Source organism: Leguminivora glycinivorella, chromosome 8, assembly GCF_023078275.1.
Source record: "Leguminivora glycinivorella isolate SPB_JAAS2020 chromosome 8, LegGlyc_1.1, whole genome shotgun sequence".
Taxonomy (NCBI): Eukaryota; Metazoa; Arthropoda; class Insecta; order Lepidoptera; family Tortricidae; genus Leguminivora; species Leguminivora glycinivorella.
The window spans coordinates 3,287,044-3,310,455 of NC_062978.1; the positions used below are offsets into that span (position 1 = coordinate 3,287,044).

The 23,412-nt window shown below is 36.9% G+C and overlaps 1 long non-coding RNA gene and 1 other non-coding gene across 2 annotated transcripts; both read right to left on the reverse strand.

Moving 5' to 3' along the window:
- Nucleotides 1-646: 646 nt before the first annotated feature.
- LOC125229222 lies at nt 647-14,806 on the reverse strand. The gene is made up of 4 exons (XR_007177374.1): nt 14,669-14,806; nt 5,213-5,347; nt 4,964-5,054; nt 647-744 (listed from the first exon to the last, which is right to left on the reverse strand). It is a non-coding gene; the product is annotated as an uncharacterized LOC125229222 (long non-coding RNA).
- A 6,964-nt stretch (nt 14,807-21,770) lies between these two features.
- Trnas-cga lies at nt 21,771-21,844 on the reverse strand. The gene has a single exon. It is a non-coding gene; the product is annotated as a tRNA-Ser (tRNA).
- Nucleotides 21,845-23,412: the final 1,568 nt, after the last annotated feature.

Below are 23,412 nucleotides of genomic sequence, written 5' to 3' on the forward strand. Positions count from 1 at the left end.
CAAGATTCCACTTTTTGAACCACTCGCTACGCTCGCGGTTCAATATTGAAATCTTTCCCTTGCTCAGGTATCAATATTGGCACGTCCAGTTAAACAACTACTTTGCCCCCTTGTAAAACAAATAACTATTATTTTTTCAAACTCGGTAAACGTAACAGTCAAGACGCTAGCTTTTTTGAGAAATTAATCGTATTTAATCTAAAGAACCTTCCCTTAAAGTTAACGGAATTCAAAAAAGTAAGTAAGTAAACACTTTATTGTACAAGAAAAGAATACAACACATATAATTTAAAATAGAAACAGGGTGTATAGTTTGCTAACTGGACACCACCCGACTAGTCGGGGCAGAGGTAGACCAAAAAAAACGAGGCGATATGACCTCGACGTATTTTGCTGCGGCTAGCCGAAGCAGGCGGCAAAACGTGATGGGTGGCGGAAGAAAAGAGAGGCCTTTGCAGTGGGTCACAAATATAGGCTAGGAAAAAAATTGTTTGCTCTTGCCTGGGGGTTTTTATCTAGCACGAAGTCGAAACTCCAAAACCATGCAGAGTGCGTTTTTTAAAAATGTAAAAAAAGTACCTACAATTTTTTTTTCATGAATATGTACACTACTGTACTGTAAACACCACAATCAGAAAAGGTATCCGGGGTGGCACATGAGGAGCCCACGACGGTCCTGGTCAGTTCCATGTCGCTAACAGGTCCGGGTTCTCCATTTTAGTAGTAGCAAGGTGCTCCGCATTCCTGTAATAATGGTGATATAGTCAATGAACATTAATTAACAGTTATTTGTTATGCTAGGGGGCAAAGTTGTATTTTAACGCCGAGTGTGGAATTGAAAAATGAGCAAGTGAAAGGATTCTATAGTTGAACCACGAGCGAAGTGAGTGGTTCGAGAATAGAACTCTAAACTTGCGTGTTTTAAAACACGAGAAGTAAAATACATTTGCACCCGAGTGTAACACAAAACTTTTCCCCTCACTATAGCGAGGAAACTACAACGCAAAAAATGCGTTTATCACTGCTTCCAGTAGTTCCACAGGTGGTAAATCATCTTTATTACTAGATTCACCTACATTTATCAATTTTAAGCAGTTAATTTGACTTTATTCAAGGTCAAATTACTTTACCCACTAGTGGATAAAATGCGTTTTTACCCGCTGGTATTAAAGGACAAAACACGTGTTTCCGAGCTAGTGAGGGGGAAAATGTTTTTTCATCGCACTCTATTGCTATTTTGCACTTAATACATGCCAAGTTGCGCTTTCGCTTTCTCCCAGACCGGACTGTAGCTCCGGTTAAAAAGCCGTAATATAAGTAGTTCTCGAGATATTAAGTTATGTGACAGACGGACGGACACACAAGACGGACGGAACGGCACCATAAAGGTTCCTTTTGTACCTTTTTGGTACGGAACCCTAAAAAACCGCCGCTTTTGGAGTTCTGGTGAAAGGTACTTACGAATGTTGAATAGGCTACTTGCCTCCTAGTCAAATCAGCTTCCCTTTAAGAACTGTCAAAACGAATTTTAACGTTTTGCTAATATGAAATCGAATTGAGTGACGTCACGTTCAACTCATTTACTTTATATATTTCTACCTGACGAATTAAATAGAATTTGTATTTAAAAATAACTTCTATCCATGTTTTCCTTATATTTATCTGATGCTTTATTTCGTGCATGGTATTAAATAATTTATTTTAAGTACAGTCAAGTTCCATGTTGTGTAGAAATGTGTATTTTTAAAACTGCTTTCAATGTCTGGTTATTTGATGGAAATACAAATGAATACATCAATAACGTATACCTACCGTTAAGGTTTAAGGAGTTCCCTCAATTCGTCATGAATCCAATATCCGACTACCTATAAGAAATCGAGTTTGACAAAATTTGAGTTAAAAACTCAATATGCTTAGCAAACAAAGATCCTTTTGTGTCGTCGTCTTTGAGAAGTTTCGTTCTGATCATCATAAGCAGTTCCACTGCACCAAACCCAAACTCAAGTAATTTTGGAGAAAATAGGCTGTGTCAGACGGACAGACAGGCGCACGAGTGATCCTATGAGGGTTCCGTTTTTCCTTTTTGAGGTACGGAATCCTAAAACCAAAGTCATAATAAGTGTCTCGTTCAAATTTGAGTAGTTCCGTTCTGATCATCATCAGCAGTTCCACTGCACTAAATGTCACTGTTCGGTACGGTCGACTACAAAGAGATGTATCCATTTCTCACCTTATTACGATGCAAGAAGCTGAAAAAGTGTATACATCTCTTTGTAGTCGACCGTACGTAAACGCATGCTGTTCTTATAATAACACAAAAACCAATATATGTATACCTGAATAAATTAAAGTTATGGTCTTTGGGAGCCTGGGGTCTGCTTTGACAATCAATCCCAAGATATGGCGTAGGCACTAGTTTAACGAAAGCGACTTCCATCTGACCTTCCAACCCGATGGGTAATTAGGGCTTTATTAGGATTACCCGGTTTCCTCACGATGCTGTCCTTCAGCGAAAAGCTACTGGCAAATATCAAATGACATTTCGCACATAAATTCCAAAAACCTCATTAGTGCGATCCGGGGTTCGAACCCGCGAGCTCTAACGCGACCACTGTTCTGAACGTAAATGCATACTGTTCTTATAATAATACTAAATTAAGTCACTATAAGTGTGTCGTCCAGATTTGAGGAGTTCCTTTATGACCATCATCAGCAGTTCCACTGCACCAAATGTCACTGTTATGAATGTACTTAAATTAAAGCTATTCTCATATAAATACCAAATTCATTGTAAGTGTGCCGTGCAGATTTGAGGAGTTCCATTCTGATCCATTTCCATCATCATCAGTTCCATTGCACTGAGTTCCACTGTTCTGAACATAAATGCATGCTGTTCTTATAAAAATACCAAAGTCACTATGAGTGTGCCTTTCAGACTTGAGGAGTTCCGTTCTGACCATCATCAGCAGTTCCACTGCACCAAATGTCACTGTTCCGTACGTATATGCATGCTGTTCTTATAAAAACACAAAAATCACCACATGTATGCCTTCAAGATTCGAGGAGTTGCCTTGATTTCTCCAGGATCCCATCATCAGAACTGGGTTTTGATAAAAATAGGACTAATCTCAAATCTGTATACATATATACATTCAATCAAAAAAAAACCGGCCAAGAGCGTGTCGGGCCACGCTCAGTGTAGGGTTCCGTAGTTTTTCGTATTTTTCTCAAAAACTACTGAACCTATCAAGTTCAAAACAATTTTCCTAGAAAGTCTTTACAAAGTTGTACTTTGGTGATTTTTTTCATATTTTTTAAACATATGGTTCAAAAGTTAGAGGGGGGACGCACTTTTTTTCCTTTAAGAGCGATTATTTCCGAAACTATTAATATTATCAAAAAATGATTTTAGTAAACCCTTATTAATTTTTAAATACCTATCCAACAATATATCACACGTTGGGGTTGAAATGAAAAAAATATCAGCCCCCACTTTGCATGTAGGGGGGGTACCCTAATAAAACATTTTTTCCCATTTTTTATTTTTGTACTTTGTTGGCGGGATTGATATACATATTGGTACCAAATTTCAGCTTTCTAGTGCTTACGGTTACTGAGATTATCCGCGGACGGACGGACGGACGGACGGACGGACGGACGGACAGACAGACATGGCGAAACTATAAGGGTTCCTAGTTGACTACGGAACCCTAAAAATGAAATCGGTCCTGTAACAACGGAGAAATCGACAACATAAAGAAACCGGTCAAGTGCGAGTCGGACTGGCCCACTGAGTAGTATCCGTACAAACTTACAAAAGTTAAAATAATCTCATGTATCTCATATATGTACCTATAACTTTAAAGATTTGACTATAATTACCTACAGGTATCGGTGAATTCGCTAACTAATTTGCGCGACCTGTTTAGTATGTTAGTTTTTCAGGGATAATTATTTCTTAATGTTAACTCATTTGCATAGTTTAATCTTTATTTAGAAGAGATTTTTTTTACGTATAATCTCGTATTCATTTGTAGTTCGATCTGTTCGATAAAATCCGCAAGGGTGGTTAAATTGAATTTTAAATCTGATTAGTTTTTAAAACCGAAATAAATTACACATATGAAAGAAAAAGTGACCAAGGCCTCCAGTGCCTGAGGCTGGAATCGAACCAACGTACCCTGCAATCGCGGCAGATGCCTATTTCCGCTCGGCCACCCAGGTCACAGATGCTGAGGTCGAAATTATCTCTCATATGAGTAATCTATACAAGGACTCGCAGCGCCCTCTGACCATCCCTAGAACCTTCCTTCCTTGACAGATTTGAGGCGGCGGTTAAAAATAGTTTTGATATGTACAATTTGAGCTTTTTCATACGATACCCCACTTGACGTAGTAGCTTGACATGATTTACAGTTTGCCATTAGAAGTTAAAAATGTTCATACCTGTTCCAAATTTCAAATCGATAGCAAAATTACCTAGTTCTCGAGATATTTAGAAATATGACAGACAGACAGACATACGGACAGAGTGGGACCATAAAGGTTCCTTTTGTACCTTTTTGGTACGGAACCCTAAAACCAAAAAAAATACAGACGAATTGAGAACCCCTTCCTTGAGATTTGGAGCGACGGTAAAGTTAAAGAAAAACATGAACCCTAATAATTATATAACCTCCTTTATTTTCGATAAAAAAAGTCTGTTAAAAAAGGGACATAACTCTTTTCAACTAATCAGTTCAGTATTTTTTTATGAATTCAAGCTTTTATTTTTATAAATTTAACCCTTAAATGCATGACCTTGACAAAGATTAATTCAAATTTGTATTTTGACATGCTGTCATTACAGTCAAAAATAGATGATGCATATATACATCGCTGTGCATTAAAGGGTTAAGTCGTTTTTCCTCTATTGTTGGCATTGTAGATACACAGATATTTTCAATTTTGTTAAACTTATTACCTGGCTCTCAGATTCTCCGCTCATTGTAGCTGCTTCCGTGAACGTCGGCGATTCTTGACGTTTGGGTTCCGACGCGCCTTCATCATTAAATCTGCAATAATAATGATCACGAATAAATCAGAAGTTTCCAACCATTGGCGTGTGCAAAGGGCTTGGCACTTGGCAGTAATAGTTATTTGTTATACAAGGGGGCAAAGTTGTATTTGAACGTCGAATGTGGAATTGAAAAACTAGCAATTGAAAGGATACCTGCGTTTCACGATAAAATATCAAGAGCCAACACCATGACAGCTCCTCGAAACAATCACTAGTCCTTGTTCCAGGAAGCCCAGGAGATCCGAAAATTGGTCCTGGATAAATCGGCCTTGGTCCGATGAAGAATCACTGTAACATAAAAAATAAATTTACAAGTTAATTAGTGTTAATTTACAAGAGAAAATGCTTGAGTTGCTAAAAAATCCCTCAACTCTTCATGGATTCCAACATCAGAACAGCGCAGGTTTCGAAATGTCACAAAAGAACGCCACCTCAATAAGTCAATACGTAGGCAACAGAACCCTAGGCGTTACGGGGCCCGAATAGAAGGGGCAAACTAAGAAAGAGGTAGCGCAATATCATTTTTAGGGTTCCGTACCAAAAAGGTACAACAGGAACCCTTATGGTGCGACTCTGTCCGTCTGTCTGTCCGTCTGTCACATTCCTAAATATCTCGAGAACTACTAATGCTATCAACTTGAAATTTGGAATAGTTGTGAACATTGTGAACCTCTACAAATAGAACATATAATTTTTTTTAATTTATTAATTTTAATTGTAGAACATGGCCAAAATGAAAGGGGGGCAAACTGTAAATTACAAGTTACTAGGTCAAGTGGGGTATCGTTAGAAAGAGCTCAAATTGAACGTAAATAAACTATTTTTTTTTTAAATTTTGTTGTGGAAAAAAATGAATTTTGAAGGAAAATGTAAAAGAAAATACCGTTCCCCCCCCTTATCTCCGAAGTTTACCAACGAAAAATTATGAAAATTTTAGGAAACATTTGTTTTATGCTAAATATTACAGGAAAAATATAATCGTGTTTGTATCTTGAAAACCTTTTTTTTAATTCACAAAAAACTTTTCAGATTTTTACTTTTAATTTACCCACCTTTGCGGATGTATATGGGTGATTCTAAGTTAAGAGGTAATACGTTGTATGGAGAGACGGCGCGAACTTTTTTGTTGTTTTTTACCTATTTGTTTATTTGTATTAGTTAAAACTGCCAATTTGAAGTGTTTACAAAGAGGACCAGTCAATTTATTTGTTTTATCGTGTTTTATCAGCGACCAGGGGAAATACTCAGTCCAGGGGAGATACTGTTGCACAGGGGAGGATACTTTGTGACCAGGGAAGAGACAGTTGTATGAAAAATTTAGTTTTATTTTTTAAGAATTAACTCTATTTATTGTTTTTATTATAATTATTGATTATTTATACTCAGACTTTACATTTCATAACATTCTTACAGCAAGAAAAGTGATAATTCCTTAATGAGTTGTCTTATTTTTCACTTCTCCATATTATCCATTAAAACAAAAATAATTTTAATGTACAATCAATAGGCAACAAGTAAACAAAAATCTATCCTATTAATATCAGTATTAAACCTTTTTATTAAACAGCTTCACGAAAATTTCATATGAAGTTGAATGTGAATGTGTCCTCTTTTTTTCTTAATAGTTGCGTTTTTCTGGAAAGAAAACCTTCTATCGTAAAGCTAAAATAAAAATAGGCACAACGCTAAACAAAGGTTAAGAGAAAACGGAAATAAAAATAATCAAAACTAGTACAAAAGTATCTCCCCTGGCTTTTTTGATAAGCCAGGGGAGATACATTTTCGATGAAAATCAAAAATAGCTGTAAAAGTGTTTCTCGTACGCAATTCATAAATAAACGTAACAATATATTCAACATTTACAGTGGATATTGTTATATATATTAGTATTTAAACAAATGATTGTGAAATAAAAGTGACCAGAGGAAAGACTGCATTCACTCAACATTTCTGTACCCAGCGAGTGCCGTGGCCGAAATAATCAACAAAACGGATGCATAGTTGCCTTACGCGCCTCTTGACGGTAACTTCACATAACACCCTCTGTATTAGAGGACAGAACCTCCACAGATTAACAAATTAAACCGACTTTTGAACGAAAACTAAAAAGCCAGGGGACGAGACACGAAACACGTAGGACAAAGTTTGGAGTTCATAATTGTTGTTAAATACAGTAATATAAGAAATTCCACTCATAAAATACTGTTCCTTAGTTATTTGTGTTTGTAAAATTAAGGCTATTAAAATAATAAGTGAATTTTAACAAAGTCATAATTACTTGTTGACAAATAAATTCGGTTGGGGGACAGGCCAGGGGCACAGTATAATAAAGAGTACTATCGTACAGTATGGCCACTCCCGCTCCCCGCTGAAAGTGCCGCCCACCCCCTCTCGGTTACCTCACAGTTACCGCCTGTCAAAAACGCGAACAGTCGACCTGTCATATTTCACTCATACAAGCATATTACGCGTTCACCTACACGAGCTTAGACTGTGTGCTGGGAACGCGCCTCTTTCATATATTTGATCGCCAGTGTCCGAGATGTGCCAGGGGAGAGACATTTTTCCTACATTAGAGCTGATTGTGACTAATTTACATGAATTTCTGTAATAATTTTGAGTGCCCAGGTAGAAAACATTTAGTTTTATAAAATAAATATGTTATTATGAAGTATTATCTTGAAAAAATATATTTTTTTGTCAGTGCCGTCGAAAGTACCTCTTAACTTAGAATCACCCATATAGTACTTCAAATTAATACGAGATGTTACGTAAATCAAATTCTTTCCAATAAAGTAAAAATTGTTTAAATCGGTTAACATTATAAAGAATAATCCCTGAAAAACCAACATACTAATATGGTCGCGCAAATTAGTTAGCGAATTCACCGAGAGATGGCGCTATACACAATAATGCTCATTAGTACCTATACTTTTGTCTTCTAGTCAAGTCGTTAGAGGTATGTGAAAACGTGAGATTATTTTAACTGGGGAGTTTGAAAGTTTGTACGGAACCCTCGGTGGGCGATTCCGACTCGCACTTGACCGGTTTTTTTAAATTTGTTTTAGAATGACGTCACTTTTATTCGAAAACTTTTTTACAAACCTATTTAAGTGTAGAGAAAAAAGTTTTGTACCGAACCGAACTTATCCAACGACTATAAGGTAACGGGCCCAATCATGGACAGTTTAAGATGAAATTTTGCCTATTTTCGATATTTCACTGAAACATGTAAAAATTCTACCGCTAAACGTGTTAAAACTTGAATGTCTTATCTTTCTTTTACATTTCCAGCGCATTGCAGAATAGATACTCCTATTGGTTTCTTCATAATTAACAAATTAAAGCAAGGTGATTTTTCTCCAATCATGGACGGCAGTTCTCCAGTAATGGATCCCCCATTATGAACGGTGAAATAAGTTTAAAAATTTACATTTAAAGCAAACTAATACTCAATGAGACAATTTTATATACCCCAAATAAAATTAGTTTGGGTTATTTTAACATAGGATTGTTTCTTGTAAATTTTGGTTTTTGTAAATTGTTCCTTGTCCACGGAACGGAGGTACGCAGTTTTCCGGGTCCAGTTATGGACACTCGCAAAATAACACAATTTCTTTATATCTTTGGAGTAACAAACTAGTATGTTTTATACCTTATCTCATGGTTAATACAGTAAGTAAAACTCATTCAAGTTTACACCGAGTATTATTTTTTTTATTAATTTATACATGAACTCTACTCTCTTAGCAACCTTATTTAATGAGAATTTTTACTAATATTTTTTTTCAGTAAACTGATGACTTTTATCTAGCCGCCAAATCCTTCAGAAATAACCGAATTAAATGAAACGTCAAAATTAAGCAGCTCTATTACTCTTGTTTATGGTACAATGCCGTCAATTTTTAGGAACTAATTTCAAATTATTATTTTTAAGGATTTGTCCATAATGGTATCACCGTCCATTATGGGGTATTTTACATTATACCAAGAACCATTTAATACAGGACCAGCAGAGTCCATACTAAATACCGTACCCCAGCTGGCAGCCGTCAATCTATGTCGCTAGATGTCACTAAGAGTGTCATTTGAATAAAAATGTCGTTATTTAACACGTTCACTGCGGAGCCGGATTTTGTGAACTCGCTCTCAGTGCGTTACAACCCATGAGAGTCCTGTATTGAGCTTTCTCTCTGTGCGGTACAAATCAATTACAGCTTGTAAGGAGGGTTTCATATTTTACCTAAAATACCTTTACCAGATACACATTTATTAAATTTTATTGAAACAATATTTAGTCTAATAACTAATCTACACAATACTGTCTTCGCCGAAGTTGATGACTGTTCGTTTAGATTTTATAGACGAATTAATTAACAGGTCAAAATTGACTTGTGCCGCACAGCCAGAACGGGCACAGGTAAAAATGTCGATGATTTAGTAGTGATGAGGAAAATAAACGAACTAATATATCGATCCAATTCTTACTTTCTTTACCTTTAATGTAACCCGATTTTTATATACAACCAAAACTTTTAACTTTGCTCTTAACATTATTTAAAAAACGATTTTTAGAAATTTTAGTAAATATTTTGCATCAAGCAATTTGAACTTTTTACAATATATTTTTACGTAATAATATTTAGCAAAATTGTAAGCGTTTTGCGTATAAAAGCGTTATATTGTATTTAACGAATTTCATTTAAAACAATCGAAACACATTTTTTCACCACAAAATAACGTGTGGATTGATAATATGGTAACAACACTAATGCATTTTGCACTTTGCTCCAGTGCTATACAAGGTCGTGCGTAACAGGTCATTAAAGGCCCTGTTCCGCACTGAATAACAAAAGTCTAAGACTGGTGCGAACAGGACATATGTGACGTGTTTATTAATTTATATGCTGTCAAATAGAGTGTAAAATGATAAATATAAACGTATACTTGACTATATAAAAATAATAAAATATAACAATGATATGGGCTTCGCACCAGGTAAAGTTGCGCATTTCTGTCGCCGCACCAGGGGGAAGTCCAGAACAGGGTCAGAATGACCTGTTTCGCAGTGAACGTGTTAAAAAAAACCGGCCAAGAGCGTGTCGGGCCACGCTCAGTGTAGGGTTCCGTAGTTTTCTGTATTTTTCTCAAAAACTACTGAACCTATCAAGTTCAAGACAATTTTCCTAGAAAGTATTTATAAAGTTCTACTTTTGTTATTTTTTTCATATTTTTTAAACATATGGTTCAAAAGTTAGAGGGGGGGGGACGCACATTTTTTTCCTTTAGGAGCGATTATTCACGAAAATATTAATATTATCAAAAAGCGATCTTAGTAAACCCTTATTCATTTTTTAATACCTATCCAACAATATATCACACGTTGGGGTTGCAATGAAAAAAATATCAGCCCCCACTTTACATGTAGGGGGGGTACCCTAATAAAACATTTTTTTCCATTTTTTATTTTTGCACTTTGTTGGCGTGATTGATATACATATTGGTACCAAATTTCAGCTTTCTAGTGCTAACGGTTACTGAGATTATCCGCGGACGGACGGACGGAAGGACGGACGGACGGACGGACGGACGGACGGACAGACAGGCATGGCGAAACTATAAGGGTTCCTAGTTGACTACGGAACCCTAAAAATACGCACGCGGTAGTTCAACGGCATTACAAATGATACAGTAAAAAGTATATAGATGACGCTAGGGGCCCGTGTCATGTTTCAGTCCCTGTTTACAACGCAAGCCATCGGCATCGTTCTTATTTTGAATTATGACAGTCATCCAAAAGAGTACCATACTGTCAAATTTTCTATCGCTTTCATTTTGAGCGTGACGTCAATGATTAGTAATATTACTTTCAATATATTTCAAATTTATATTTTAAATGAGGCCATTTCGAATAGTGTTTATGATTATGATAGATATCATGTTGACAATCAATCTCCGTCTCGCTCGCACCAATCCTATATTTGTACGAGTGCGACCGAAACGAGTTGAGTATTATTTAAAGATTTTTGAATGTGCAAAATCCATGAAGAATAGAAATAAAGGAGCAACCTCTTTAAGTATCAGAAGTGCACATATAAAAGAAAAGATAGGTGGCGCTGCAATCGCAGGTGCATAAGGGTTTGACAATCTCTTTGCCTTCTCGGTAGTGAGTGACCCCGCCTACGGAGCAAGGGGTCCCGGGTTCAAATCCTGGTGAGACCTTTATTATTTTTTTCTACTAATATTTTTCTTTAATTATTTTATTTTTTTAATGTCCAAAAATATTTTTTTGTTTTGTTACAACTTTTTTAAATTTCATTTGCAAGACTTACAACATTACTGAAGAATCCTAAGATGGGGCAAACAATGTAAAAGGGCTTAAGTTAACATTTGTATGAATAAAACAATAAATAAACACAAATAAAATACACAAAAAGAAAATAAATGTATAAAAAAAAACAAAAAGCAGAAAGATCGCTGTCAGAATTGAACCCGAGAACATCTGCGTACGAAGCCAGCGCACTACCACGGGACTACGTCTTGACTTGCTCAGTCTGACGAAATTAGCCTAGAGAAAAGAACGTCTAATGTCATCTCACATCGCTGATCATTGAGCGAGACATGCGCTCCAAGCGGAGATATTTGTAACTGCAATTATAAAGGCTCAGCCGGTCATTTTTGCGACTGTTCTACTTCGACAGACTTTCCTCCTTATCTCTAGTCTCCCTGGCAAAATCTTATTGGTAGTTGTCACAAAAACCTACTTTTTCCATAAAGCCTGGCTTCCACATATGCGGAATCGAGCGGCGTCGAGTCGAGTTTTCATCTTATACATTTGAATGCTATTCGACGCATCATGAGAAATGCAAAATACGAAAGTATAGCTATTAGTAAACTACGTAATAATTTATGGCAGAAGGTCCTTTAAGTATTAGGGACTGAATAAATTAACCGACTTGGTATTACAGGGATCTCAACTCTTTTTTACGCCAGAAGAACTGTGTTGAAGGACCAGCGATTACGTAGTTCCTGACGAACTATTTAATTGTAATATAAAATAAAATAAAACGGAAAAATAAAATTATGGTAATTGATGCGTGCCGAACTTACTGCTGTTGTTTTCTCGACAGTTCAGCGGGCGGCCACCCTTTCGAATATTTACTTGGTTCACTCTCTCTTGTGTACACTCGCGAATCGTTATTTATTTAATTAATAATTATAACTTTATTCGTCGTTGCGGATATTTTTTCACATTGACATCGAATGTCTTTTAGTTTAGCAGATTGACGTATTTTCTTATATTTTTTAAGAAGGTCGGCAAAAAGGCAGGTGACATGACAAATAAAAACCGGCCAAGAGCGTGTCGGGCCACGCTCAGTGTAGGGTTCCGTAGTTTTCCGTATTTTTCTCAAAAACTACTGAACCTATTAAGTTCAAAACAATTTTCCTAGAAAGTCTTTATAAAGTTCTACATTCGTGATTTTTTTCATATTTTTTAAACATATGGTTCAAAAGTTAGAGGGGAAAATATTAATATTATTAAAAAACAATCTTAGTAAACCCTTACTCATTTTTAAATACCTATCCAATAATATATCACACGTTGGGGTTGGAATAAAAAAAAATATCAGCCCCCATTTTACATGTAGGGGGAGGTACCCTAATAAAACATTTTTTTCCATTTTTTATTTTTGCATTTTGTTGGCGTGATTGATATACATATTGGTACCAAATTTCAGCTTTCTAGTGCTAGCGGTTACTGAGATTATCCGCGGACGGACGGACGGACAGACAGACATGGCGAAACTATAAGGGTTCCTAGTTGACTACGGAACCCTAAAAACCAGTTTGCTCAACTTATCGGGTTTCACCAGTAAACCCTCGTCCTGTTAGTTTCTAGTATTAGTCATACTAGTTATGAAAAAAACCGGCCAAGAGCGTGTCGGGCCACGCTCAGTGTAGGGTTCCGTAGTTTTCCGTATTTTACTGAAAAACTACTGAACCTATCAAGTTCAAAACAATTTTCCTAGAAAGTCTTTATAAAGTTCTACTTTTGTGATTTTTTTCATATTTTTTAAACATATGGTTCAAAAGTTAGAGGGGGGGGACGCACTTTTTTTTCCTTTAGGAGCGATTATTTCCGAAAATATTAATATTATCAAAAAATGATCTTAGTAAACCCTTATTCATTTTTAAATACCTATCCAACAATATATCACACGTTGGGGTTGGAATGAAAAAAAATATCAGTCCCCACTTTACATGTAGGGGGGGTACCCTTATAAAACATTTTTTTCCATTTATTATTTTTGCACTTTGTTGGCGTGATTGATATACATATTGGTACCAAATTTCAGCTTTCTAGTGCTAACGGTTACTGAGATTATCCGCGGACGGACGGACGGACGGACAGACAGACATGGCGAAACTATAAGGGTTCCTAGTTGACTACGGAACCCTAAAAATGAGGTTGAACCTATCATAAGGAAGAGCGAACGGGATGGACGATATGAATGATAATGAATGAAAAGGGCGCGAACAAACTGAGTTGCGAAGACTTGGTGTTTTTACAAGTTTTGTTTTTGATGGGATACAGTATCTATTGTCTTAGTCCATTTTTATCCGATCCGATATCGGATGTCGGAAGGATTTAAATGGAAAAACCGGCCAAGAGCGTGTCGGGCCACGCTCAGTGTAGGGTTCCGTAGTTTTCCGTATTTTTCTCAAAAACTACAGAGTAAAAACTACAGAGTAAAGTTCAAAATAATTTTCCTAGAAAGTCCTTATAAAGTTCTACTTTTGTGATTTTTTTCATATTTTTTAAACTTATGGTTCAAAAGTTAGAGGGGACGCACATTTTTTTCCTTTAGGAGCGATTATTTCCGAAAATATTAACATTATCAAAAAATGATCTTAGTAAACCCTTATTTATTTTTAAATACCTGCCCAACAATATATCACACGTTAGGGTTGGAATGAAAAAAAATATCAAACCCCACTTTACATGTAGGGGGGGCAAACTAATAAAATATTTTTTTCCAATTTTTATTTTTGCACTTTGCTGGCGTGATTGATATACATATTGGTACCAAATTTCAGCTTTCTAGTGCTAACGGTTACTAAGATTATCCGCGGACGGACGGACGGACGGACAGAAAGACATGGCGAAACTATAAGGATTCCTAGTTGACTACGGAACCCTAAAAACAAGTAAAAATATAGGTGAAATTGTGTTTTTTTCAACTCCCGGGTTGCAAAACAATGCCATCTAGTTTTGAACCAAAAATTGAGCTTTTTTCAGGGGTACGCTTTTTTGTATGGGCTATGTCAGTCCAGTATTAAATGGTTCTTGATTATACTAATATAATATAGCAATACCCATGACGAATTTTTGTCAAATGTCAGATTCCAAATTGAACATTAATTTTGAAATCAGCAGCCCCGAAACCTAATTTACGACACTCCCATGACGACACAAAAGTTAGGAAAAAATGGGTTCTGTAATGAAATTAATGATAATTATACTAATGGTTAAGATGTGAACTTAAAATATAGCTTTTTTGGCTCACCTTAACTATAAACTGAAATAGACCTACCATAACTACTTACATAATTTGCTAACTGCCGGACAAGCGCTTGACGAGCAGCGCGACCCAGCTGCAGCTCTTTGTTTAGCCAACACCTGTCAGGAGCCATTGCCAAATAAATATCAGCATTCTGCTGACGGGCGTCAAACTCCGCCGCTAATCGCTGCTCCTGCTGCTGCTCCTGTTCTTCGTGTCGGTTCAGCGGAGGCAGTTCACAATTCGCTTTGTTAGCTATATTGTCAAGCACACAACACGTTTTAACGATCTTAGCTGCCGCTGCTGGCTTGTAGTGCAGTTTCTCCATTGACGACAAACACTGCCAACTGATTTTTAGTCGCCCAAAACACCGCTCTATACAGTTGCGGGCTCGAACTTGTAAAGCGGTATAACGAGCTTCTGGAGATCCTACAGGTGCATCCAAAAGTCAGTGCATCCATCAGTAGTGTTTGCCTCTGTGGGTAAGCTGAATCACCTGAAAGAATATAAAAATGTATGGCTGTGATATATTGAAATATACAATTATGCTACGAGATAAAGTGTTTTGTCTAACAGTTCTTACTTAGAGTGATATTTAAATTGACTAAACAATAAATCACACGTGCACGGAAGAAGATATTACACAGAAGATACTATATTTCTTTTAAACATTTGTCAAATTTATGTCACGTTAGCTTTTTTTTAAATATAAAATTATCATATCTACGTTTTCATGATGGGTCTACACCGAGAAAAATGCACGTCATTCTTGTTTATTTTAATAATGCCAACGCCATCTTGCGACGAGTAGAGGAACCAAGTTGTGCCGAAAAAAACTTGCAATTTACTCTTTGGTACGACAAAATCCCCGTCTAAGTGTCATAAACCAAACATGGCGGCCATACCCATCGACAAAAAAGTCTATATACTGTGCCATTCAGGAGAACGCATGCCTTGGTTCGTATTGTCAGGCCATGAGAGATTAAATTCGTGTAAAATTACGCAATTCATATCTTTGTAATGATATGATGATTCGAATTGCAATCTCATTCTGTCACTTTGACACAAGAGTAAAATCAAAGTAGAATCAATACTAGAGTCGTGACACGTTAGCAAAATGCAGACCAAAAGTGTGTACCAAAAGTATTGCCAGTATTACAAGTTTGACCCAAAAAAGGGAATTTAATCGTTTGCCGTGCTTAGGATTTCTACAAATAGGTGTTATTTGTGAATATTTTATCTTTTTGTTAGAAAGGCTCGGACGTATCGCGAAGTTTTGAGTCAAAGAGATTAATCAACTAACATATTTTTAAGCAATATTTTTTTTTAATATTTTTTGGTGTAGCTGGCACGACGACGACCGTCTATTAGCAAAAAACATTTTACTTCAAGTAACAGTGAAAATGGAGATACGAGGTGATAAAAATGTCATATGTTATTTATTTCAAAGATAGAAGTCCGTTCTTTTAAAATACTCAAAACTTAAAAAATACTCCATCAAAAATAAATGTTACAAAAATTTTATCCGGTACATTGCCTGAGCTCTAGTCCCAACCTAGTACCAATCCAGATGACAGCTGCACGTATTCGACAACCCGTGATCCAATCCACTATCATTTGAGAGTCAACGTGAAACGTCAAATTCGCCATGCCGAATTGAGCCCCTGGCCACCCCCCAATGGTGCGTTGGCCATACACGCGTCGGCGGTAGCACGCCATGTCATGGCGTTGGTTTCTTGTTTATCGGGTTCAAAGTCCGGAAAGGTCACCCATGGATTGTAGGTTGGTATTGACGAACTTTTCAGTGTCTGGACCAGGGCGCGCATTTGTTGATTTTGCGCTTCGAGAAATTGCCAATATGGCGGCACTTCCGTTCCGGTGCAATTATTTTTCGTCTCTTTGCCTCGATGTGATCCCACCTTCTGATGTCGGGGACAGGTCAGGATTGGCACCATTTTCAGACATCGGGGCGTTGCTGGGTCATCGAGGACTGAGACGAAGACGATAGTAATCAACGATTTATTTTACACACTTTAAATTTTACAATAACTGATAGGTAAACAACTTGGTTTAGAACAATTATAGCGTGGACAGTTCCGAGGAGGCTCTAAGACTTCTTGTCTCTAGCGTGGTCCGCCAGAGAGAGTGCTGGGTCTCAGGTATCCCGGCTCCGTCCTAGCGCACGAAGTGGGGACAACAACTGGGATGGAGTGACATAGGCCACTTTTTGTCTCTTTCTAACGCGAGCGAAACCGCGGGAAAATGCTAGTATTGTATACGCGCATTTCGGCTTACTCAGTGTACATTATTAATTATAATAATGGTTCCTTCTCCTCATCGAGCTGCTTAATTTAATTAATTAAGCCAAGCTACTGAATATAGTGGATCGAGTACAAAGACTTATGTAACTCCGTATAGACAGATAAAGTCTAAGAAAAAAACGTAACTCAGTACCATACAGAAAAAGGTACACTGAGAGAAAATACAACCAGTTTTCATGTTCGTTCAACAAGTTTTTTGGTTAAAATAGCGCCTACGTGCTCTTTGGTTCAAACAACAAGCTACTTGTCATTTGAATCGGCAATATATTTGAATCAACAAGTCGATTTTATAAAAACAACCTGACACATATTGTTTTAAACATACGTTTCGCTGATTCAAATGGATAAACCGCAACAAGTCGAATTTGTTAAATTCACAATGCAAATTTCTCTCAGTGTACGGTGGCCTAGATGGCATTACACCTTTGGGGTACGCTCAGCTAGATGGCGCTAATATTAATATTTGATATTTTAACACATATCGAGCTAAGAATATGGATCAAATTGTCAAAACTGTGGTTCAAAAGTTTTAAGCCTGTGTCGAGAGATGGCAGTCTGTGCACTGTGATTACACATTTTACTTCGACAGTAACTCTCTATAATACTCGATCCTCTTTGATCGAGTATAAACGGAAGCGATGAAATGTTAACAATGATATTGTTTTAGCGGGTTAAACCCACCGGCGTTGTTCAAAATGTTAATTTGGATGGTTTGATGAATCCGCAAACCACAGAACTAGATTTTGATGTAGAAGAAACAAGTTCATCTATTTGTATAGGGGCCGAGCGTGTCAGATTTTGTACTGAAGTTGTCACTTCAAGTTCTCGCGTTTTGTACACATTTTTTAACACATACGGGTCTAACGCGACAAAATAACGGGAATAATGTTATTTTCTCAAACATGCAATGAAATATTGTCTTTACGTTCCTTAAAATGGGCTGGGAAGTATCGCTTTTTGGGCGCAACAACTCGAGAGGACTGTAAAGGGATTTCATATTATTTTTTAGGCCTAGGCCTGCAAAGTAACTTTTTTTTATAAAATATTGTCCTTTAGAGCATTTTTTTTTAATTTAATTGTATGCTTGAGAAAAGCACTATACATGCCTCGGCGTGAAAACGGATTCCCGGCCTCGTATCCCTATCCGGCCTCGCTCGCACGCTCGCTCGGCCCGGTATACCCACTTGGCCGGAAATCCTCATTTTCCCGGCCTCTGATGTAATGTACTATTTATCGCGTTCAACCAGTATGCCTGCCTGTTTTTGCGTTGTAGTTTCCTCCTTGCTATAGTGAGGTGATCTAGTAAAAGTTTTGTGTTACACTTTTTTGCGGTAGTGCAAATGTGAGGGGATTTTGCAAATGTACTTCTCGTGTGTTAAGAAACTCGCAAGTTCAGGATTCTATTTTCGAACCACTCGCTTCGCTCGTGGTTCAACTATAGAATCCTTTCACTTGCTCGTTTTTCAATTCCACACTCGGCGTTAAAATACAACTTTGCCCCCTTGTATAACAAATAACTATTAATTCGACAAACACAGTATTACTACTAGCCTTGTGAGCGGTAGCTTCGCAAACTCCCAAGAGTCCCAAGATACAACTCTCTGTCCATAAAACTGAAAGGCAATAAAATAGTAGTACATTACGATACAAGTGCGATAAATAAGAAATTCGAATACTAGTAGTCCATACTAATATTATAAATGAGAAAGTGTGTGTCTGTTTGTTTGTCCGTCTTTCACGGCAAACCGGAGTGACGAATTGACGTGATTTTTTAAGCGGACATAGTTGAAGGGATGGAGAGTGACATAGGCTACTTTTTGTCTCTTTATAACGCGAGCGAGGCCGCGGGCAAAAACTAGTTATAGATAAATTAAAACACGAATGTAGAGTGTCGACAGGAGTTGCGAATTACTCATTCGCACATGTATCGTACAACGTTTTACAGTACATTGGCTAATTAAATCTTTAACCAATGTGGAGGCACACTGACATTTTATCCCACCAGGCGGCGCCTGTGCAAGTATCTAGGCATGTCACTGTCATTCATATGCGAGAGAAAGAAAACAAATACCATCTTCTCGCTCTCACATATGAAATCCTTTATCTGTGCAATGGACTTATAGGGTGGCGCCATCTGTCATAACCTTTGAGTGTGCCTCCTCATTCCTAACCTAACCTACTCACCATATAAATATTTTATTACAAAAATTGTTTGAAAACTAACTATGGACAGAATAGACAATCCGGACATGCGACATGTTATCATTTGTTAAAACTGAAAAGTAGATTTTTAGTGTCGCTTGACCGATTTTTTTATACTACGTCGGTGGCAAACAAGCATACGAACCGTCTGATGAAAAGCGGTCACCGTAACCTATGGACGCCTGCAACTCAAGGAGTGTCACATGCGCGTTGCCAACCCATTAGATTATATTCACTTTATACTTGTATACTTAATCAATAAACAAAATATTGATTAAACCTGCCCGTGCCCGTGTGGTGACGGGTTAAGAATTTCACCACCCCCTTTCTTCCCGAGGGTGTCGTAGAAGGCGACTGTGGGATATGGGGTAAATTGTGGCGTAGGCGAGAGGCTGGCAACCTGTCACTGCAATGTCACAGTTTTGTTTTCTGTCAACCCCTTTATTTGCCAAGAGTGGCATTGAAACTTGAGTATAGTTTCACATGCTCTGCCTACCCCTTTATGGGATACAGGCGTGATTGTATGTTATGTTATGTTTATGATTAAACCTAACTCACTCATCGATTTTCACTCATATTATTAAAAAAAAAAACCGGCCAAGAGCGTGTCGGGCCACGCTCAGTGTAGGGTTCCGTAGTTTTCCGTATTTTTCTCAAAAACTACTGAACCTATCAAGTTCAAAACAATTTTCATAGAAAGTCTTTATAAAGTTCTACTTTTGTGATTTTTTTCATAATTTTTAAACATATGGTTCAAAAGTTAGAGGGGGGGGGCGCACTTTTTTTTCCTTTAGGAGCGATTATTTCCGAAAATATTAATATTATCAAAAAACGATCTTAGTAAACCCTTATTCATTTTTAAATACCTATCCAACAATATATCACACGTTGGGGTTGGAATGAAAAAAAAAATCAGCCCCCACTTTACATGTAGGGGGGGTACCCTAATAAAACATTTCTTTCCATTTTTTATTTTTGCACTTTGTCGGCGTGATTGATATACATATTGGTACTAAATTTCAGCTTTCTAGTGTTAACGGTTACTGAGATTATCCGCGGACGGACGGACGGACGGACGGACGGACCGGACCGACAGACATGGCGAAACTATAAGGGTTCCTAGTTGACTACGGAACCCTAAAAAGTGGAAAGACATTCCCTTGAATAGAACGTTTTCATATACATTTTATCTATCGAGGTAAGACTAAACTGAGGATAATCAGCAAAACGCTCCAAACTCTCAAGAAAGTTTCGGAGTAACTTTGCCCGGAGAATCTGGGGAATATTACCTATTCACGTTCCGGTTTATCGTATGTTTAATTTAAATTCGAAACAATGTTCATTATCGGTACTATGTGGTTCATGTTTCCTTGACTTGAGAGTTTTTCGGTTGAGTTTCAAAATGGCGGTGTCGTCTTAAAAGGTTTTTGTTTTCTTAAGTATAATACGGTAGGGGTCAATTATCCATACAAACGCTCTCGACTATTTCCTCCCTGGTTTTTGAAGATAGAGCAATGATTTTTTCAACACAGATTGTTATTTTTTTTATCTGTGTTGGACCGTTTTGATTTTTTTGATATTCTGCTTTTTAAAGACTCTAGAGCCAATCAAAAATTTCCAAAAACGGCCTTTTTCACTGTGGCGCAAAAAAGGTGTGATACTCAGGATTGGTAACAATTAACCAAAAAAGCTAAACGGTCCGACATAGATTATTTCATTGTTATTCAGATTCTCAAATTTCGTTCCGATTGATTAAGTTTTGAAGGAGGAAAGAGTCGAGGGCGGAATCTCGAATTTAAAGATTTTTTTGAAATATCTTTTGACTGAGTTGTTCTTAATGTACAATTTATTTCGGTAAATCTAGTTAATAACACTTGTATATGTAACTAGAACTCCCAAGTTGAAAGGGGGGCTCCTTTCATTTTAGCATTTTCGCTACCGTATCCTTTTAATTATCAATTCTTTAGTCAAGAACACTGGGCATTATAAACAGTACACTACACAGTGTAAGTGTACTGTTTGTAATGCCCAGCTATCGCTGTGCCAAGAAAAATGTTGCGCTGCGCAGTTGCGCCGGCGTTGCATGTTATACTTCTGACATTGCTTCTGACATCTATTGCAACCCTCTACGTTCGTAGTATGGTCCGATACGATACGATCATTTATTAATAAAAAGATATTTTACATCTAATTTTGAAAGAAAGAAAGAAAGAAAGAAAGAAAAGAATGAAATTTTCTTCATTCTAGGTATATCCCTAGATAATGTACTTATGCTAAATCTGTTACATAAATAGGTTTATCAGTACTTTGGTTAACCAACCAGTTGATATTTTTTTACAAAATTAACGTTTCATTAATGAAGTAGGTACCTATTATGACTTAATTATATAGCTCAGTCTGGCACTTGAAAATAGTCGTCTAAAGAGTAGTAAGCCTCAGATACTAGTTTTAGATGTAGAATTTTTGATAAATATCATGCGGTAATGCATTATATATCCTGGGTCCTACCGTGTGCATACACTTTCCCAAACTCCAAATTTATATGGCTATCAGCCTAACATAGTTCTAATATTATAAACTGAAATAGATACCGTACACTAATGAAAAAGCGATCAAGCCCACTGGTGGCGAAGCCGGGAATCGAACCCGGGTCTCCAGCTATCGCGGCTGACGTGTTCGACCGCTACACCACCTCGACCGCAGAGGTACCCGTCGAAATTTCTCCGGTGTATGTTATCTCTGAAGGCTAGGCGCCTTTGACTAACTCTAAGGGCGAGCAATTTGTGCTTGCACCTCCTATATGAATCCTTTTGCAGGATTACGATATAGCGAGAGAGATGGTGCTGCCATCTATCGATGATGATTTGTTCCCTACATCGATAGTTCTAATATATTTACAAAATATCTTCAAAAGACGCATTTACCCTACCAGATGCAAATACCCCGGTTGACTTAGATAATTATACTCTTCTATACTCGATGATGGCAAAATTGTTATATTGAACGAATATAAAAAATTACTATCTTGAAAAACCCAGTGTAACATAGAGTAGGAATGTAACACATAACATCAGCAATTCCCGTCAACTTTGTACAATGACACGTCAGCAAATTTTAATTGATCCTATTTTGTTACCAACATTTAGTAATATAATTCGACTTTCGTAAGATATATACAGGATAATTGTTATAATTAAGAAAATATAGATACTAGAGAACCTTAATGACGAAATAAAACTTAATAAAATCTCAATTCATCAACAAAATCTTGGTAACAAAATAGGAATTAATAAAAACAAATTTAACTTTTCCCTTAATTTTTGTACAAACTTTTCGAGAACTGCTGACATGTGATTAGTTCGGCGCCTTGTAGTCTAGTATTATGAGCAATTACGTATTAACTGTCTGGGACTTTCCCGTTCTCAATGAAACCATAGATTAAATATAAGAAGATCATACTATCCCATACATTAAAATGCGACCGCCTAAGAACGCGCATACACTACACCACACATAGATGGCGCCACAAAAAATGACTTGTAGATTCGATTATACTTGTAGATGGCGTTAAGTGTCAGTTTTGACATAGATTTATTTATTTATAATCCACACTTACAACTATTTTTACAGGCTAACCTATAATACAATACTAACTATTAATAACTATGATCTAAAGTATTTCATTACGTCTAAATGATATTATATATAATGCTAATTTCGTAAATTCATTCAGAGAACATGAGAATAGGTCAATATGTTTCTCTATTATGTTGAGGGTCCGCACAGCGCGCGTCAGGTTGGTGCGCCCGCGCGGCTCGAAAGGCTTATGACTCGAAAGTGACACTTAGCTAATTATTTTTATGGTTAAATGTTAATTTAATGTAATTTAATTATAATTTTGATTTTAATTTCAATATTTATTTTATAAACATGTAATCAAACTGTATGAGCAATAATTGGCTTGAAATAATTTTTTTTTTTTTTACGCTAATCTACAAAATAATCGATGGCAACAAGGCATTTTTTTATGGCGCCATCTATGTGTGTAGTGTATGCGAGTTCTTAGGCGGTCGCATTTTAATGTATGGGATGGTATTCATGATCTTCTTATATTTAATCTATGATGGAACGAGACGATTGTAATTATGCGTGAAACCGGTTTACAGCGGTCAGTGGTAAAGCTTGGTTTACCTTTAAGAGGAAATACAATTGTGTTAGTGCCCTAGTCTTGACTAGCCATGCACTGACCTAATGTAACTTACATCAC